This window comes from Anas acuta, chromosome 2 (assembly GCF_963932015.1).
Source record: "Anas acuta chromosome 2, bAnaAcu1.1, whole genome shotgun sequence".
NCBI classification, from domain to species: Eukaryota; Metazoa; Chordata; class Aves; order Anseriformes; family Anatidae; genus Anas; species Anas acuta.
Window position 1 is genome coordinate 81,282,865 of NC_088980.1, and position 10,115 is coordinate 81,292,979.

Here is a 10,115-nt window from a genome sequence, read left to right on the forward strand (position 1 = left end):
GCTCTCTGTGCCTGGGCACCGTGGGACTGGGACCCAGCCACGAGGGAGCAGTCCTGCCAACCTTGCTTCACCTTCATTCCCAGCTCCCCTTGCCCTGAGGGGCAGCCTCAGCCCCACTGCTCCCTGACAGACAGGCTGAGGAATCAGGAAGACTGATTCTTCCAGCCAATCTCCAAGTCTGGAGCATAATATATTATAATAATATTTTTCAAATCCAAGAGAACTAAGCATGAGTTGTTTTTGAAGAGAAGAAGTGAAGACTCCAGTTTGTTCCACTGCTAGCTGAGGAGGCAGGACAGCTGTGTCCCCACATTTCCTGTGCATGACCTTCATCTTGTCACTTAGATGCTCCCTGAGAGTCTCTCTTGCTCTAGAAAGGGATAAAGTTTCCTCCCGAGAGCAAAGGAACCCTGCTTCTTCCCTCACTGTACCAAAATGTCAACAGTGACGGCCCTGGCTGGGAGGCTCTGGAAGTTTGCCATTTTCCCTAGCAAGCTACCAGGCTTCACATACAGAGCAGGGACAAGACTGACTACAGAAGAGAAGTTGATCCTCCTCTGTGCTAGTGCAAATAATGCACTAGCACTAGGATATAAAATTGGGCATCAGATATCATTCCCAAGCCTTGTCCAAATATATTTAGAAACTCAAAGAAAGAATGTTTTCATATAGAAGCAGCAAGAATAATCTTTACTAGAAAGTATAACAATTTAAATTGCTTGCATTGGTATAGCTAGTTTGAGCCTCAGCTAGCAGGATTTCCTTTTTAAATGGGTATTTTAGCAACAATTTTACAATGCCAAGCTGTAAAGATGAAGACCTGTACTTTTCTTCTCACTAAGCTTCAGAAAATTACTCCTGCAATATTGCTTTCCAAAAAGAGTGCTAACACAATTTTGATAGCTGTGTGTTGAGGTACAGGCACAGAAAGTGAGAAATAAAATTCAATTTAAGATCTATAGTGCATGCTTAAGCACGTTGCAAATCTAAACTTCTACAGGGTGCTAAGGGTACCTTGGAAAGGCAGGAGGTCAAAACCACCAGGCTTCTTGGCATAGAAGCCACACAAGATATTAAAATATCTATTCATACCTTTTCTGCTCTGTAGCACTGCAGTTGCATATATCATACCTATTCATTATACATTTACATTTTCCAAACTGGCTAAAATGCTTATTTTAAATCAGATTCCAGTCTCACATCTAAGTTTAAGAAACACTGGTACTAATAGAATAAAATGAAAACAAGCACGTTAATTTCCTCACTTTGAACATTTAACATCAGTTCTGCATTTGACTGTCCCTACCTGGGTGCAGGGAGATCCATAAAGCATCTGCACAGAGCATGTAAAAGATTGTTAACAGCAATAATTGCAACAGGTCACAGGACACACTTCAGTTCTGCAGCTGAAATGGAACAAGGACTTTGAATTTTGGTCCAAAAGCCTCCCAGAACAGGCTTGGCATTTCTTAGGCAACTGATCATAGCCAAAGGAAAGATGTTCCTGCCTCTCCTGTGCAGACTGTCCTCCCAGCACAGCAATCTGGTGATCGTCTCGGCTGCCAGACAGAAGCGGGTGCACTGTCACACCGGGCCCTAGGGAATCAGGGCTGCTCATTGTACATCACATCCTTTCCCCAAGGCCTTAGTCATTTAAAAGGTTTAAAGTTGCAGTGGGCCTAGAGAGAAAAGGAGACCTCCCCTTAGATATGCAGGGTGGCAAGTAAAAGGGGGGCGTCTACAGCAGGTGACTGAACAGCAGCCCCTGCTTGAGCCCTGTGCTAACACTCACGTTGAGGTGGAAGAGCTTGGCTATCTAAATACCACATAGCAATGTGCAGGGCAGGGGCACGTGAATCCTGATCTCAGCAGCAATTAAATTTCACCACTTTGTGAAGTGTGTGAGCAGCAAGGTGGAAAGGTAATGAGATAGGAATAATTCACTTGGTGGAAACAGCCTATGGACTAGAAAGCCAGCTGCAGGTTTTAATTGCTCAGGATAACATTTCCTTCACATGCATGCCCCATAAGCTTCCCTTAACCAGAAATTCAACGTTCCTAAGTACCATCAGTGTCTCTGTTCCCAAGCTGTAGCTGTGGTCCCTGCAGCAGCCATAAGCAGAAGGCAGCTATTTTTAGCCCAGCAGCCTGGAGTCCCATTTCACGGGTGTTATGTCTGAGTATGCTTCACAGACCAAAAGGGTAACACTGCTGTACGCAGGCAGGATATTTTCCCTCTTCGGGTAATTAGATGTGTTAAGGGAGGTTCCTGATGAGCACATCTAACTGCATATAAAGCACAAAAGATATCTATCTCCCTTTGCAGCTATTAGTGAATCACCATTTCGATGCCTAGTAAGCTTGCACATTAAATTCTAATTGCTTCCTGCTTCCCTCATTAACCTGAATTACTCTACCTACCCATAAAAATCCTGCTCTTCCAGGAGGTACTGCAGTGCCTGACAGTCTCGGATCAGTCTAAATCCCTGAATCTGGATCTGCAATCTCAGAGATGTCAAAAGCAATAATTCCATCTTCTCTATTTATCACAGCCATGTAGCTCTTCGGCAACTCTCTTGACTCACCGAAGTATATTTCTCTGCCCTGTTGCTCACTTCATAAAAATCCTGGCTGGCATTGTAGGTCTATGGAAAATAATGTGTGTTTTCTATATAAACATTTAAAAAAGCTTAAGCCAAAATCTGGTTAGTTCACTATATATAGCTGTAGTATCAGTTACTGTATCCCTCAGCTGGAGATCTTGCTCCTGTTTTGCTAACACCTGCTTACACATATTTGCCAGCTTTTTCTCTCCTCAGTCATGTATCTAACCACCCATCCTCCACATCTGGCTTTCCTCCTTCATTATTTCTCAGGTTGTTAAGCACGGAGGAGACAAATCTAATTGGAAGTCTTCTTACAGCCTGCAAACTGCCGATCTCTGCATTGCAATACAAGATGGGTTAAACGCCCTTACTGCCTCCTGGATATGGGGAATGGGACTCCCAGCCCCCCCAGCCAGTTCACAGCCAAACCCTGGGATATTATAATGTTTTCCTGACTGTGCTCCAGTAGTGATGAAGTAGGAAGGAGATCAGAATTGTTTATTCCAAGAGTTCCCTAGCTTGCACGTTGAAGATAACCAGCAGTCAGTGATTACGCAGCCTCCGCAGTAATGTCCCATCAGAAGAGAAACAGAAGCAAAGTTCCCAGTAACCAAGCATCAACCTCAAAGACAGTAAATTGATTATTTCTAGAAGCTACATGTGAACATACTTCATCATTTTAGACTAAAATGTGAAGAGCCACTGCTGTGGTTTAACCCAGCAGGCAGTTATGAATCATACAGCTGTTCCTTCACCCCATTGCCCCCAGCTGGGTGTAAGAGAGAAACGAGGAAAAAAAAAATGTACAACTCATGGGTTGAAATAAAAACAGTTTAACAGGACAGAAAAGGAAGGGAATATACTACTAATAATAGAATACACAAAGCAAGAGATGCACAATGCACTTGCCCATCACCTGCTGACCAATGCCCAGCCAGTCCCCAAGCAGCAGCACCCCCCTGCCCACCCATCTCCCCCCAGTTTTATTGCTCACCATGACACCACACGGTGCAGGACATCCCTTTGGCCAGTCTGGGTCAGCTGGCCTGGTTCCCTTCTCTCCCAGCTTCTTGTGCAGCCCCTGCCTCCTCCTGGCAGGGCAGCGTGAGAAGCTGAAAAAGCACTTGACTCAGTGCAAGCACTGCTCTGCAATAACTAAAACGTTAGTATGTAATCAACATTATCCTCTTCCTAAACCCAAAACACAGCACTGTAACCAGCTACTAGGAAGAAAATTAACTCTATCCCAGCTGAAAGCAGGACAGTCATTAATTCTTTATAAGTATCAGCATCACATCAGCATTCTCTAGAAGTTAAGCCAACAAGGAGTTGTATTCTCCAGACAAAACTAACTACACTATAAGCTTATACGTGACACAAAGAAATATTCCCAAGTATCCATTTCTTTAGACATCCCTAGAAAGCACTCCACTATAACAGAACAGTTGACATCTGTATCAGCACAGGCTTGTAAAGATGAGGTTTACCACAGCAAGCAGATCCAGGGAACTCACTGCTGGGTGCAGCAAGGGGTCTCAGCAGCCCTCCAGCAAGCACCAGGATGCGCACCAGCCAACCCAGATGGCAGCCTAAGAGCTTCTAGGAGCCAGACTGAAGGTCCACACTCTTACAGAACAGCCCAGGAAGAAGCTAAAGGCTTCTTAAAGGGCTGCACTGAAGGAGAGCTGTGGTGAGAGGGTGTGGCGGTGCAAGCAGTCAGGGCAATCAAAGCCAATTAGTGCCCTCAGGGCCCTGGCACCTGCCTCTGTGTGCATTCCTAACCTGTGAGTATGAAATGGAGCACACCGTGAAAGATAGATGCATGGGGGACTAAGTGAAACAGAAGCTGGAATAGATAGATCCTATGAGCTGTGCAGTGCTTTTTACAGGACAAACACCACAGATTTTGTTGCTGCAAAATGTCTGTTTCTGCAACATTCAGCACACTCATTTTATAGTAGGGCTCCTGATCAGACACACAAAGCTCCTTCCAACAGGACCAAGCAGGACCAATACCATTCCTTGCAGGATAACTGGTGAGGAACAGCAATTTAGCACCCAGATAACATCCATACAAGGGAACCCAAGTCCACTCTCACTCTGACAAAGATGACTTACTGCAGCCTCAAGACTGAAACGATCCCTGGAGATCTCTGCTTGCATTACAATCCTTCCCTTATTTCTGCATCCCTCTCTTCCCAAGCCATCCATGTGCCCCCTTGTGCCCCCTCCACATACACCCACTGCTTTCTTTTATGTCTGAAGGTCACTTCAAGACCGCTGAATGCAGCATGTGGTATCTCTGCGTGCCCAGCCACCGTAGCCAGCTCCCTCGAGACAAAAAGAAACTTGACAAATTTCTGTAGGCTTCTGTGTTGGTAAGAGCTTATGTTCATGCAGAAGTCATGGATCCTGTTCAACTCAATTTTAATATCTACAAGGGAAAATAATGGACAATGGTTGTTTTGCTGGTGCTGGTGATATTTTTTGTCTGTTTTGTTGTTTTCATTTTACGTAATGAATTTGGCTTCTGGTACATGCAATTACTTCTCTCTCCAGTCTGATTAGTACAAGGTGATACAGCTAAGCAAGAGGTCATGATTACCAATGGATGGTTTCCAAACTAAACTGCAAAGATAAATGAAGCTTATCTACCAATGGAAATTACCGAAGCTGCTTACAGCCCCCCATGATGCTAGAGGCATTTTAAGGTTACAAGAGCTTTGTATGGAGGACCAGTGCCTCCAAGCAGTTGAGAGCCTCCTGTGAGATGCCAGGGGAGCCAAAGGAGGCTCAGCATCTCACAGTCCTTATAAACACATACTGCAATTGTGGCCAAACATTGTTTTTTTTTGCCAGGCTGTGTCAAAAGTAGCTGCAACAGAACACACAAAGCCTCACATAGAGCTCCGACTTATGCTGTAAGAGATTTTAGAGAATAATCCTGTTTGTTTCTTTGGTTTTGTTTTGTTTTGTTTTGTTTTAACTTAATTTGAAAACACATGCACAAAGCCGATGCCAGGATGGTTTTACTCAAGATTCAGTGTGTATTTGGGTTTTCTTCTTGCATCATCTGTCTTCTATCAACTATTTTCTTTATCTAAAAGCCTCTGAAAACTGTTTAACAGACTCTGCACACTAGAAGCTGGGTGCTGAAGCTGGTGCCTGCAGCCTGGGCAGGAGCTGGGTCTAATCCAGCCCTTTCTGTCAGCAGTGGGCCCTTGTACAGCTGAGAGCTCATCTAGAAGCCACCAGCTTTTCAGTTCAGAGATGCAGTGAACATCACCAGGCAGCAGAAAATGAATTTTACTCCTGTGCAGTGTTTGAAAAAGCATCTTTAGAGATGAAGAAGCTTTTCTTTACAATCTCATCTGAGCAGGTTCCCATAAAAGCAGCCTTTCAAGTGAAGAATGGCACCTGAAACCTCTGTGGCACCTCCCGTCCTGTGGTGCACGGTATCTGCCTGCTAGCACTGGGACAAAGACTAAGCACTGCAAAAGTCTGTCCTAGTCATCTCTTGCTGATGTGGAAGTTTGAACTGTTCTCTCTCTCACCAGAGCATGTGGGGTTATACATTTTAACTGTAAGAAGCATAGGCGCAATGTTAATGGGGCCTAGGAGAACCTAAGAAAGTCTGAATTCATACAATTCAGTAGTAAATGCATCTGAGCAAGCTCCACAGCTTCACTGCTGCTCTACTCTTTTAGGTGAATGCGAATTCTCCAACTATTAGATAGAGATATATTGTATATAATATTACCTTGATGTTCTTCCCTTACCTAAATCCCCCAATGTATGTATCACTAACAGTGTTAATTATAATGAGAATGGTTTTAGAGCCTGAAGAAATTACGCTGAAAATGGGAATGCTTTGTCTGCTATAAAACTTGGGAATAGCACTTCAGGGTGTGAATATTTCCATAAGGAAGCAATTATATTGATGAAAGCTGACTGGTAAAATAGTCTGAATAATTTGTGTATGTGTGAGGAAGGGAATTCAGAGATAGCTGACTGGTACAGGAATGAACATTACTATGGGATGCAATGGGAAAACATTCACATATACATTTTTAAAGAGCTTGGTGCTGAGCTACAGACTACTCCTGCTACAAAAGAATCCAGTCTTGGAATCCAGTGCTGGCTTTTTTAAAGGTATTTGCTACAACAAATAACAAAAAGACTGATGGACACTATGTAATGCAGTATGATATCTTTTATCTTCCCTTTTCATTCTTGAGATCTAAAAAACTCTCAAGATTTGGCAACATCACAATGCCAGTGTATTTCATGACCTGAAAAAGAAAACCCAAATGAGTTTGTCATTACTGCTCCTCCCAGAAGACATGTACCTCCTGGTCCTTCAGTAGCTAGTAGCATACTTCACCTTTGCTCATGCAGCTAACAGCAAGCACTGGTACACATTATTCCCTTACAACACATGAAAGGAAGAAGCCAAAGCTGCTGAGAAAATAAAGACTGGCTTTTTAACAACGCAGCTTACGTAGGAAGTGGCTTTGCATTGTGGAGAGGGGTTCAGAGATTAAGTCCTTGTGTCATCCATTTCTGTCAGAATCATCAGAAGCTAACTAATGACCCATGCTGAAAATTACATTTTCATCATTAGATTTCTGAAGCAAAACACCACTGAGATGAATGGCAGCACTTTGCATCCCAGCAGGTATTTTCTGCAGGGTTGTGCAGGCTGGGCAGGGAGGGTTTTATACCTGCTGCAATGGGAGCACAGGGGAGGGGTCTTGTTTACAAACTGAAGAGAAAGTTTTATTTCAGCTACTCTTTTCTTAAGTGATGACAGACTAGTTTTTGGAGCACGGTACTGCAGCAAGAACTGAATTCTGCAACATAATCCGTGTCTGACTACACATTTAACCACTTGTTGCAATGGAAAATAATACATGCATTTCTGAAAAATCTCTGAAAACTTTCTGAAAATCCTGGCATCCAGCATTTTAGGGAAGGACTGCAAGGAATGTTTCTGCAGGCTGATTATGAAATTGTTTTCCTAGCACTGGCTGCAAACAAACCCCAACATGTGAGGTATGAGCTCTTCCCCCAGTCACAAAACCTGGCACTGGTTCAGGCCTTGCAGCCCCCCCGTTCCTACACCCACAATGTGAGGGAAAACCTCTGCAAAGCAGCTGTAACTGCCCGGTCCCAGCAGCCAAGAGAGCCCAACATATTGGGTGAGAAGTTTCTTTCCACTTACTGTGAAAGTCTCTGCACCACAACACTAGGGTTGTACTTCAGTGACAGCTTTTGCCTGTGTATTTGCACTTTCAGTACCTCCAGAGACTCATTCATATACAACCATATATACTGGCAGTGTAGCCTTGCAGACAAAAACATGTTAACTCACCACAACCATGGCCACAAGTCATTTAAACTCCACCATTTTACTCCTTTTCATCAGGACTGCCCCATGGAAATGGCCACTTCCCACCCAGTTATTAGGAATCAAGGATGGGTAAAGCCTGCCTGTGCTCCAAAACCCTCCCCTGCCCCTGCCTGGGGATCAGCTCAAGGTCCCCACCATCACTGGCTGAGGAACAAGGCAGAAGCTCTGGTGCGACCACCCAGCCATGAGCTCCACAGACACGGCCCATGTGGATGTCAGGTGGCAATGAGCTCCTCCTGCCTGATGGGATCCAGGAAGGAGTGACAGCAGCACGGTGACAATCAACCCTGGACAGAAATTAAGGAACAGCTAAGCACAGATGTCAGGATGAATTCCTGTTTCTCAAGACTTTTTTTTATCCTCCTAGAGAAGCAACTACAAGACAAGAATCTTTCAGCCACCAAGGTGAAAGAAGCAGCAGCAGCTAAGAAAGTGTTGTTTGCTTTTTTTGTTGTTGTTGTTGTTACTTGTGTTTTTTTAAGCTTTTCACTTCTTTGAGATAAATTCTCTTCTGTGAGAGATTTTGTTGTGACACAAATCTGCTGACTTAAAAATGCCCCAAAAGGGCTCTCTAAAACAGAAAAATATCCCTGTAAATCCTCCACAGCTGCCCCAACGAACAATTGCAAGGATATTTTGTGGTGATTCCAAAAGAAGAACCACATCTTACCCAGGGAGTAACTACCTAGGACTATGCTTTTATTTGCTCCTCAGTACTTGATGGCTCAGCTGAGGCAGGTCCCACAGGCCCAGACCTCTTCCCACACTTGTGTAATGCTGAGAACATTGCCTGGAAAGCCAACAGGAGTGGCCCAAGCACCACATGAAGGACTGGCAGGACACAACAGAACATATGTGCCTACTCTACAGGGCTCAATTGCGGGTGAACTGTGTGCCAGGCTGGCCCCACAGAGTAATTCAGAGCATTTTAAGACGTGAGCTGAAGGACAGCTGGCCTGGAATAGAATCCTGCAGAAATGTAGAAAGCTCTGAAGACTGTACCGTAACATACACATACAAGAAAGCTTCACTGGAAACTTTAATGAAATTTTCTAAATTTCTACCATTGCATTCAAGTAAAGTCTTAGTAGCCTTTTAACAAAATCTTGTGCACACATAATCTGCATCTTGGACTGTAAATGCAAATTTGCTTTTATTCCTCAAAGACGATATTGGTTCTACGTCATCACTGATCTATTTTGAACCTATGAATTGACCATATGCATAATTCATACTCTGAACTTTTAAGTTGTAGAGAACTGGTCTGCAGGAGAAAATTGCAGTGGTTTAACCAAATTAGTGTCGTTTCTTCTTTTTACATTAACTCTCTGCACAAATATATGAAATGATTTATATTGATATATAAATATTGATAAATGTTGATATTTATATATATTTGATTTACTGAATAGCTAGATTTTAGTTAAGTGAAACCAATTAGGTAATCACCTCTGGAAAATAATTGACTAAAATGTCTTTTGAAAAATACAAGTTAAACAGTGCAACTTCTGTTTGTAAAGAATTTCCTTTGCCCTACACTTCCCCTTCCTTGAAGACTTCAATGTCCATGCAGCTTAGCTGTTTTTCATGAGGAATGTGGTTGTACCTTTTAAAAATTAGCAATACTTTATTTTTATAACATATAACTTAACTACTTATCTTTTCCAAAGCACTTTATCACTGAGTTAAAAATTCGTAGGAACATTCAAATGAACCAGGGGAAAATATTGCATCAAAAGCCAATGACACTGCGGTGCTCTAAAAAACCTTACTCTAGAAAAAACTCAGGCATAAGGCAACAAAGCAGAATTACCCAAAGCACCATGGTAGGCTGAGAGCTGGACCAGGAATTGAAATCAAATATTTCAACTCCCAATCCAACATATTTATTTACTAGATACTAACCCACCATGGTTAACTGAAAGCACTGACAGAAGAGTTAAAAATAATGAAATGAAAAACAAACAAAAACCCCACTATTTGAATTCAAGAGGCTGTGCAGAAAGCCTTTGGATGAGTGAGGACATGCACCTTTCTATTCTAGAAGTGTTATGTACAAGAATCTGCTTTATCTTTAAAAACTGTGAGTGCCAGAC

At 43.0% G+C, this 10,115-nt stretch overlaps 1 long non-coding RNA gene across 2 annotated transcripts in view; it reads right to left on the reverse strand.

Annotated features, from left to right (window-relative positions):
- The window catches only part of LOC137850691 (uncharacterized), a 31,304-nt gene extending 27,040 nt beyond the window's left edge, over window positions 1-4,264 (reverse strand). Inside the window, exons 1-3 of one of the 2 annotated variants that reach the window (XR_011092747.1) lie at window positions 4,094-4,254; window positions 3,601-3,718; window positions 43-1,679 (exon numbers count right to left, since the gene is read on the reverse strand). This is a non-coding gene — a long non-coding RNA (uncharacterized lncRNA). Of the gene's footprint in view, window positions 1-42; window positions 1,680-3,600; window positions 3,719-4,093 lie in introns of those variants that run through there. The other variant, XR_011092748.1, reaches the window with a different exon arrangement.
- Window positions 4,265-10,115: the final 5,851 nt, after the last annotated feature.